The sequence below is a fragment of the Nesoenas mayeri genome, assembly GCF_963082525.1.
Source record: "Nesoenas mayeri genome assembly, chromosome: 15".
Lineage (NCBI taxonomy): Eukaryota > Metazoa > Chordata > Aves > Columbiformes > Columbidae > Nesoenas > Nesoenas mayeri.
Window position 1 is genome coordinate 16,939,866 of NC_137559.1, and position 10,788 is coordinate 16,950,653.

Here is a 10,788-nt window from a genome sequence, read left to right on the forward strand (position 1 = left end):
TTAGCTGTAACAGAAAGGTTAAAGATGCTGCTTTCAATGAGTGCTACTGCCAGATTTACCTTCAACTGCCTCCCAGTGTCCTACTGAAGAAACATTTGGGGACAGCTGCTAATTCATCTTCACGTTAATTTAAAGTTTGAGGAAAGTCAGCCAACTTCTTCCATAAATTCATGGGTTTCTTATGAGAACTCACGTATACTCATGATTGCTGTTAAAACTGGGCCTTTATTATGTAGCTGTGTCACTGGTATTTTTTGTACATACCTTTGCAAAAATCAGGTAGGAACTCTCTGATTTGGGAAAAAAATAGTGCAAAACGGATCCTCTGCCCCATTTCAGATGAATAGTAACTTATATAGCTATAAAGAGGATACAATCAGAATCACCCACACTTTTAGGCCAATCTAACTGAAAGAGAATGCCATGCTGGGGAAAGTGGGCGATATTCTTGAGTAGTTTGTAAGAGACGTGCGTATTCCAGCGCGTTGCCCTGGAGCAGCTTGGGTTCCAGCTGCCATCAGAATCCTCTGCTTTAGGAGTTGGGTTTTCCATTCATATGGGCTGTAAGAATGGGACAGATCACAGATAACAACTGAAAGAGCCTCGCAAGAAAATGCATCATCATCAAGGAAAAGCCGATATTTGAGCTTGGGTTCTCAATGAATTCTCAACAAGCACTCAGTTGTGGAAGCTGCTCTTTTGTTCCTGCCAACCACTCGAACAAAAGCTCACTGGGGAAGTTTTAACTAGTGCTCTCCACACACACGCACGTTCTGCGAAGTATCCGTCCCCGTTTGTGGAACATACACAATGCTTTTTGCACAGCAGCTGTAAGCACTGCAGCCTCCATGATCTTGTGGAACCACTTCTGTTCTCTCCTAGGAAGGAGGCAGAGCTCAGTCTGGGAACATTCAGACCGTGAGCGTGCAATAAAGGAACCAAAGGGACTCTGAGCTCCTTTGTGATGATAGACTTGTTCAATGACTACATCCGCACTCAGTTCTGCTCCAACTTAAACCGAAATTAAAAATGGGACAGAGCAAGAATGAAACAACACCGTGTGGGAAATTAGGGCAGATGCCATAAGGATCTATATGCAGTACAGCCACTGCACATCCTCAGGAACTACAGCCAGGTGACAAGGCAATCGACCACATATGCCGAGCTTAGATAGAGAACAAACTCCTAAACTACAGCACCTGCATTTTTAAAAGACAAGAGGAACTCAGCACCATGTGCTCTGTACAAAGAAACATTTGTGAGACAAAAGTGATCACAGCAGGGGAAGGACTGAGTCACATCCTCTTCCTTTCTAAGGGATATCAGCATCTATCAATGAGCTAGCCACTGCCAGGTTGTGTCTTGGATAAAAAGGGAGGCCTCAAAACCCTGGAAAAAAAATGTTCTATTGGATATATTTATGAAAATGTAATTCCATTGACTTCATCGATGTGAAGATTCATACTTATACATATCAGTTTGCTTAACTTCTTTTACAATTAGAGTAGCAAAGATGCCAATAACTAAGCAGCCAAAACACACAATCTACACACTCAAAGCACATCTCTGGTGCTGGTTCCCTCAGCTGCCAGTGGAACACAAGTCCAGAACTTTGGGAAAAAATCTGCTTATGTCAGCTATTCTGGACAGATGTTCCTAGACAGTGACCTGACGTGAGAGCTGCTGCTGTGCTCAGTCACTGCTCTGGCTCCAGTCTGAGTCCCGTAGGGACACAAACAGCCCTGGTCTGCCCGCAAAGAAACGGATCCACGGGCACAAAGCAGCGAGCGGCCCGGCCACGTGTCCTTGGGAACCGCCAGGAAAGGCAGACTGTCCTTCACCTCCTCAGCTGCCTGCCAGACCGCAGCTTCGCATGGCACCTCAACTCTTCACAAGGTGTTTAACTAAGCACGCAAAAGACTGATTTGTTTCTTTATCTTTCCCTTCCTGGGAACAGTAGAAACATTTCCTAGGTTTTGCATCTATGGGAATGGTAAGCCAAGAAGTTTTGCAGAGAGAGAAGGCAATTTCCACTTCTTTTCTCAGAAAAGGATTCCATTTTCTACAATACTATTTTCTGCCTTTTTCTTATCACAGATTTTTATGCTGCCTCTACAAAACTAGAGTAAAAAAATATATCCCTTTCAGTTAGGTTCAAATTCAGTGTGTTGCTGTGTCACAAAAATATTCCCTCTGCAAGTCTGTTAGAAACACGAGTCTCAGTATATCAAGATATATTAACTGGTAATATCTGCGAACGATGAAGTGAAGGAATCATATATCAACTCAGCAGATTTTCAGTCATCTCTCCCTCCCAAAAGCTTTTCGTGCCCCTTTTGGCATTTGGTCATGGTGGGGATGGAGAGCTTAAACAATTATGCCAGGATTAAATGCAATTTTTCTATCCATTCGTAGTGCTGGTGAGAAGACAGAAGAGTTACTGTTACCCACATAATAGTGCCTGTTGTCATACTATAACACGGATATAAAACCACTTAGTCTGGCCAACACTTATCTTGAATACAGAACTGTTTTCTCAGTCCCCAAAGAAATGAAAGGAAGAAAACAAACAATTCCATTTCACAGAGAGCAGTACAGACATGAATGCCCACATCTCCTTTAAGATGTATTTCTTCTCTGCTTTGTCTTTGGCCAACTCACTCTCCACTCAGAGTATTAAGCACTCAGAAAGCTGGGTGCAGTTTTGCTATTAGAAAGCTTGACTGAAGAGAACATAACCAGACGTACAGAGTTATAATCCAGGGACTGCGTGATACAAAGGACACACGGAATTCGTCTGACGTGACAATTTTCTGTTATTGTTTTGGGATTACAACAAACCTGCGGCTAAACTCATTGTGCCAGGATAGTTAAGGTTGTGTCAGCACTTTGCTCGTAAACCTCTTTTCCAGTGGATTTATTGCTCAATAAAAAGTTTTTCAGGGGCTGCAACCTGGCCTGAAAGACTGCATTTATGTCTAAAGACTGGAAAGATATGCACTTTATCTTAATGGAAGGGAAGAAGAAAAGCTTGCTAGCTTGGGATAGATAACTTTCCACTGCTAATATTACCAGCACCATGCATATTCTCCAAGTTTTTAAAAATACAGGGAAAAATCCTTTGTTCACGTAGCTTCATTTCAATTTGGAAAAGAAAATTCCCATGCAAGCCATCTTTTCTTGTTACGGAGATTTTCAATTTCACATAGCAATGATTTTTCCCTGGATATCCAAATATAGTGCCGAAAGAAAGGCCCTGATTATACCCTCTGGTTACACAAAAGCCAAAAATAGTCTACAAATTACCCAACATGTGTTTATTTTTTAACAATCCTCTCGTGGCATGCATTTATTTCTCAGTCATACTAGTTCCCTCTACATTGGTGATATCAAATTTGGCTGTATTTTGGGTTTTATTCTTTAATATGGCCAGCCCTGCCAACTCCTATTGGATCAGACAGCCAAGCTGGCTTCACTCTCATCACCAACAGCAAAGGCCTGAGTCTCAACAAGCCACTTCTGCAAATTCACCCTAAGAAACATGTAAAATGAGAGTTTTCTCAATATTGCTCCTCACAGACACCTGCGCCGGTCTAGAACTTCCCATGCAGTCCAGAGGTGCAATAGAAAGCTACTAAACCACTCAAAATGCTGGCACAAGCAAAGAAGTGCAGTTGGCTCTTGTGCAGCTGTATCACTTGTGTGTGCCAAGAGGAGTAAAACTTACAAAAAGCCAAAATCCTCTATTTAAGTCAGTAATTCAGCAGATAAAAGTGAAAGATCTGAAATGTAGGTGTTCAATTCTAATAAAGATGTTTCTTTTAAAGAGCAACCTAATGTCTAGATCACCAGTTTCAGCCTTGTGACCTACTGGAACACGGGCAGCAAGAGGCTGCAACCCTCACACCTGGTTCAGCAAAGGCTTTGTACAGCCCTCTCTCGTTCAATTAAATCCTTTCCTCAAAGCTTTTTTCTTGTACAACTGTACAGCTTTGGTCGTCTTCTTTCTAACTTTTTTCTCCTCTCCCTATTCCCTTGCTGTAAATATACATTTGAGACGAGAGAAGAAATATTAGAGAGGGCTGACTGAACAGTGAATACTGCTTAAAGTGAAAACGGTTTGACAGAGTCGGGCAGTAAAGAGCTGCAGCCACAGCACACTGGGGATGAACGCTCTTCATGAAGTGGAAAAAGACTCAGATGAGGCAATAGAAACTTGCATTATTTTTGCTTTGGGACGGCATGTCAGCACCCATAACCGCCTTCCAGCTCAAAGGGCACTCAGCCTTCACAGTTAGGACATCCATGTGTGTGTGTCCAAGACGTTGCAATGAAACGTCTCTGGGGTCCCTGCTCAGCCGGGTACCCGCCTGCCGGGTCTCCGCCTGCCGGGTCTCCTGCCCATTCGCTGCCCTCTTGTTGAGCAGCATCCACTCCCTGTGCTGCATTCAGTTTAAGGCAGTGAGTCTGCTCAGTCAAGCTTGGCTCAGCTCCTCAGAAACAGCTCTTTGAATTGGACCCTTGTGCATTTATTAAAGAAAAAAGTGCATGTCTGCACACACTTTTCATAGCTTAAAATTAAACCAAAAAAAAATCTGCTGTTCGTGTCAGGCACTGGCACACCACAGAACAGCCTCCCTTTGCTGTCAGAAATTCTTTTCTTCATTTCACTGACATGCACTGCCAAATGAAGTTTGCAAAGGAAAAATAAACACACTTGTTATTGGAGAGAATAAAATGACAAATGATTCTAATTTGGGATTTTTGTTTTAATCTTCAGCAACTATAGCGAATCAATCCCATATTAAACAAGCATTGCAACAAAGAATGCTATAATCAGAAGGTTGTTGTTCATCACAAATACAGATGAATTTTCAAATTGGCACAGGCTGGGCCATCAACATCCAGAGACTTCTGGGGATGTTGGAATCCAGGATCTTAGTCTTCTACCTACAGAAATACTATTTAAGCCACCATCATTAAGAACCCATCGTACTGGTACTATTTAGAAATTCAGTAAGAATTCATGTGTCCTAAGAGCTGCTATTCAAACAGAAGGAAAAAACAGTTACATTCAAACCTGATGTTTGAAATACACATTATAAATACAACAAAGTATTGGGAGGCTGACGTGGACTCAGGGCCCGACATCTACTAATTGAAAGCAGGTGTATTATGGAATCCACCTGAAGCTGGCAGCACCAAGTCACATCCACCAAAGGGTTGACTATTACTACATCTACTTCCCTAATTCTTAATGAGCTTGAGCTTCTGGCTGATGACAAATTCTGAGGCAATTTTAATGCCCTGAGAACACCATGGTGCCTGACAAGAGGCAGAGAGCCGTGAAGCCACCTGCACTGGGGCTCTGGGGGTCATGAGAAAGCGCTTGGAGCTGCACAATTGAAGATGCTATCAGAATTTTTTGGACAGTCCTTTCTGCTCTCCCATGGTGCATCTAGGAGACACATTCATAGTGGAGAAGTATATCCATTATATACACACACATACTCCCTTGCATATATAGATTGTACAGCACCCATTTTTCTTTTGCTGCTATAACTTTAAATATATGACATCCAAATAACATTTGTCTTGATTTTGTATTAGTTAGCTAGGGGTGTAGCAAAACTTTTTGTTGGCACAGGACATCAATTCCATATCCTGAAACATGAGCCTGCCATGGTAAAGGTGTGAGGAATACAGAGGGCACTGACAAGCGTGTTTATCCTGCCACCAGTGCCTCAGGTAGAGATCAAACCACCATTCCTGGACTAGAGTGGATGCTTATTGCTGAGTTACAACCTTAGTATCCAACAGGTGAGGTTGTTACTGCTAAAGGGTACTAAATGTGCTGCGGCTCAGTGAAGAACTGAAATCACAGTTACAATTATTCCTTTCCCCTCCGCTTATGCTGCAAAACAAATAATTAATCCAGATAGTTTAAGTGTGCGCAAGAGGATGCTGAGGTGGTATTTCACACGTTTTCAAGCAGCCAGATACAGACGTTGGCCCCTCGCAGCAGAATGTGCCAGCAGAGCGGGAGCGCGGTGATGTGCGGTGCTGTGCTCTGCTGTGCAGTGTGGTGCTGTGCTGTGCGGTGCTGTGCTCTGCTGTGCACTGTGATGCTGTGCGGTGCTCTGCTGTGCTGTGCAGTGCTGTGCTCTGCTGTGCACTGTGATGCTGTGCGGTGCTCTGCTGTGCGGTGCTGTGCCTTCACCACGCTGCTCTCAAGACAATACATCTTTCATTTTCCACGTGCCATGGCCCTGCACGTCACTTTACCCTGGAAGAATTAGTCCATTGCTCACTACATTAAAAAGTCACTAACTCAGTGTTATTAAGTGCTCATTTAAAGTAACATTTGTGATCTGCCGAACTACTTAAGAGCATGCAGTAAGAAGTTCTGAGCCATTAACAAGCTCGCCGTTCTATATAATCAGGAGGATGGGTTTAAATAAAAATCACTTTCAAGTAGGGGAATGATTAATCATTGCTGTTCCCCCCTTCATTTGTATTCTTAGCAAAAGTTGTCAACCTTTGTCCCAGCATTAACAGCGAGTTTTATGTGACGGTACCTGGTATTCTTAAAATTGATTAATTAGCAAGGCCACATTTTATTTGAAAGCACAGAAAAGAGTCACATTTTCATTCAGTTCCCTAGGGAACTAATTATAAGTTCTGCTCAACATACATCACAACAATATCTCCTATATGGCACAAGTAATTATTTAGATACTGTAAATATCCTTCCAAATATTTAAAACAGAACTGCTTCAGCTATTTGGAAGTTTCAGTAGAGACTGGTGGGACGTTCCAAACATTCCCTGCTCGGGAAAGACAGCAGCTACTCAACATCACAAACACCTAAACCCCGCAACGGGAGTTCATTGCACTCACCTCTGAACCAGCACAAAGGAAAAAGAAATTGAAGGAGAACGTAGTAGTAAAGATTACACAACCCTTACAAAACAAAGCAAACCCCACCACACATAAATGTTTAACAACTCCATGATGTTTCTCTCCCCTAGCTACAGGGCAGCAGTCGATTGTTTCTTTTCTCCACCAGCAGTACACTGGAACCTGGCAGTTTCACCGCACCAAAAATAAGAGCACAATATGCAAAAGCACATCTTTTAGAGAAGCAAAAACCCTTCCTGCCCATCTGCCACCAGCCCTGGGGCAGGGAGAGGGGGCCCAGGGTGGGCAGTGCCTCTGACTCACTCGCTGCTCATCACCCCCAGCGGCTTTAAGAGTCGAGTCCCATCATACGAGACATACAAAGACTTGAAAAGAAGTTCTGTGTAGCAGCACTTCCAGTCTAGAAAGCTTAGACAGCATGTGAGAGAAAGAAACCAGTCCCTGTACCTGGGCAACTGACACACAGAAGATCCCCTCAGTGGTACCAGACTTCTCAAGTCTGTACCAGAAACTCAGCAATTTACCGCTCCCGATATACACACACACACACCAACACGATTTACCGCTCCCGATACACACACACACACACCAACACGATTTACCGCTCCCGATACACACACACACACACCAACACGATTTACCACTCCCGATATACACACACACCCCAACACGATTTACCGCTCCCGATATACACACACACACCAACATGATTTACCGCTCCGGATACACACACACACACACCAACACGATTTACCGCTCCCGATACACACACACACAACAACACGATTTACCGCTCCCAATATACACACACACACCAACACAGCCTGGAAAGCGGCACCGGCTGCAAAGGAGCCGAGTAGCTGCACCCAAGTCAGATTACTGCCTTCTTGGCTCCTGGAGTTCTCAACTTGCTTGGGCTGTGCTCTGATTCACAGGGTTTGGCCCAAAGGCAAATTTTAGCGGGGGGCTGGGGGGGAAGCTACCTGATTGGCTCCAAAACTCTTGTAAATTGGCTGATCCAGTGCACATGAAGGCGGAGAACAGCTTCCATAGCAACACACACTCTCTCTGCTCGGTTATTTCTAGGGCATCTGTCCCTGCCTGGGCTCTCCGAGCGGCGCAGGCCCTGCAGGTTGCTCAGACGTGGAAACTGCCGCCCCCGTCGCTCCACAAGCGCATCTGGATGGTTGTCATGCAGCTTGCGAGGGCAGGCAGCAGAAAACCGCTGCTCCAGTCGGTTAGAATACAGATTTGTATTGCCCTGCATCTCCCAACCAGACTTCAATGCAGGCTACAAACAGAGGAGAAAACACCCTGCGAGAGCCCAGTATCATACATTAAACTTTCTGAAGCCAGACAGATGAATTATATCAGACCACGCTGGCTAGAATTACACAGCAGATATTTCCACATGCAAGCAGAAGACAAGTCTTTCCACATCAGAAAACAGTCTTAAATATTTCTAAAATCTTCCCCAATTCACTTTTTCTGAAGCTATATCAATTCCTTTTAAGTATTCATTTACCTCACCTTCACAACATAACCAACAGCATAGCTTGAAGTCTGACATACGTACCAAATCACAAAAGCTTGTGCCATTGCAATGTTTAGTTAAAATTACTGTATTTAGTCTTTTAAGATTGTCTTCCATTAGTCCACAAGTTACACAGTATCTGTAGCTCTCTCGAATTTCGTCACCTTGGAAACACCACTATATGCAGGAAAATAAATCCCGGGAAAATAAAGATGGATTTATTATCTGTTATACAATGAATTTTTAATTCTGAAGCTTCTATTTGATGTTCCCAAGGAATGTTGCAATAACTGAGAGAAAAACTCTTATTTTCTTTTAGTTCTGTATCTGAGTAGCAGCAATTGTAACAGTGATTTTGAGGATTATGGACACAGATAAATGAGGTCTGATAAGCACGTGCAACAACAACAAAAACACAGGACTTCTGGAAAAATATGAACCGCATTTGTGCGAAACGTAATTTTAATGTTAAATACTGCATCTAACAGGAAAAGTCGCTTATTATTTTAAATGTCTGAAAAGGACACATAGGAGAAAACACCAGTTCCTAGTGTTCTCAATAAGAGCTCTAGGCCATGTCAGGACCTACTGAAATCAATAAGAATTAACACTATTTACTTCACAGGAGAAAAAAACCAAACCAAAACACAAACATCTGTGTTCTTGCCATTTAATATTTTGCTAAAACAGGCAGACCGAGAAGCTCTAAGTTGTTTGGTGTGGTTTTCAGTGAACACTGAGGAAGTCACCAAGCGTTCCCATCAAGCGCACAGTAGTAGTTTAAATGGTTTTGTCTTTGGGGTATTTTGTAGTCCGCTGCCATATCCACCAAACAATGAGTCACTGCTGAAGAAACAAAATGTTCTGCATCTCAGATAACAAATACATTAACTAAAAAAAAAAAAAAAAAGAAAAGAAAAAGAAAAGCAAGTAAGAAGACTTAATCTGAAAAAGAAGAAAACTCAATTTGTTATTAGCTACTCTTTGTCCAAAGCAGCCGGTGTGTGCTGACCTCCAGGGCATGCAGCACACTCCATTTAGTTGTAATGGGATTTGGGAAAAGCCAGAATTTGATGAAACTTGCAGACAGCAAAACTTCACAGGACTCTGCAATTTTTCCTATTGCAAGGAGTTTAATTGCTTTGCTCTCACTTACGCAAGGGTTGGTTATGGTCTTGGAAATGGCTTTCGGGAGTCAGCAAAAGGGCTAAAGAAAGTGGGGAGATGTGGTGTGAGGACCAAGGGGAAGTGTCGGGGAGAGACACTTTTAAAATAGGTCAGAAAATTCTCATTGTGGGTACATGCCAGGAGTCTTCAGAAAAGCACCGAGTGCCCGAGTTAACACTGTTCTGCTCCCAGCAATGGCTAATGAAACCATTAAAAATCAAAACAAAACACACATCTCATCTCGTTCTGATTCCTGCCAGCACAGGAAACCATCGCTTGCTGCTGCTTCCTTAGCTCCAGAAGCAAAGATCTCTGGCAATAATTCTGTCCTCACCGATGGGCTAAGTGAAAATAGCTACTTAACCAAATTTGAGTGGTTGGGGAACTTGTTTTTAAGTGTTTCAAAATATAAGCAAAGCTATCTTAGGGAAAAAAAAGGTTACAAAAGCCATGCATCTGTACAGCTGTATGTCAGATGTATTACCCTTATGCATCATATAATAGTCTAAGGCATATGCTCAAGAATTTATTCCACAAGACCAAGCTCCGAATGGCACGCAAGGCAGGAGGCCACACTATCTGTGATAGCAACAGACACTGCATAAGCATCACTCAGCCCAAGCATTGATGAAACTGAGGTAGGAACCGTCTCCGTGAGGTCACTTGATTGTTTATGATACATACTAGCAGCGCTGCAGAAGCTCAGCCCAGGTTGCTCCAGTGCCAAGCAGCTGTTCGGTGCCGAGGAGTGCGCACTGGGCACAGCCCGGAGGGGCTGCTGGACACAGAGCTGGAGCTGGCGAGGCCAATGTATCTGCACCATCACCCACTGGGAGTCCTGCGAAACCTGCCCCTCTCCTGAGCCCTTCCCTGGAATCACATGGAACTGTTGCTATTGTCTGCCCTGGTTTGTGTGTACACCAGGCAATCTCACACAGCCGGCTCCACGATCACGGCAATCGTCCGGAGTAAGCTAGAGAAGCTACCGCAGAGCTGTAACAAGTGGAAGAAAATCGTGCAAGTCACTCTTTCAACCATAATATATGTTCAGCTTGTTTGCTAAGCTTAAAAGCAAGCCAAATTAGATAGTACAGAGATAGGGCCAGCAACTCGTAGCAGATATGAAAGGCTAAATGGGTTTGTATTAGCTGTTATAGCTCACTAAT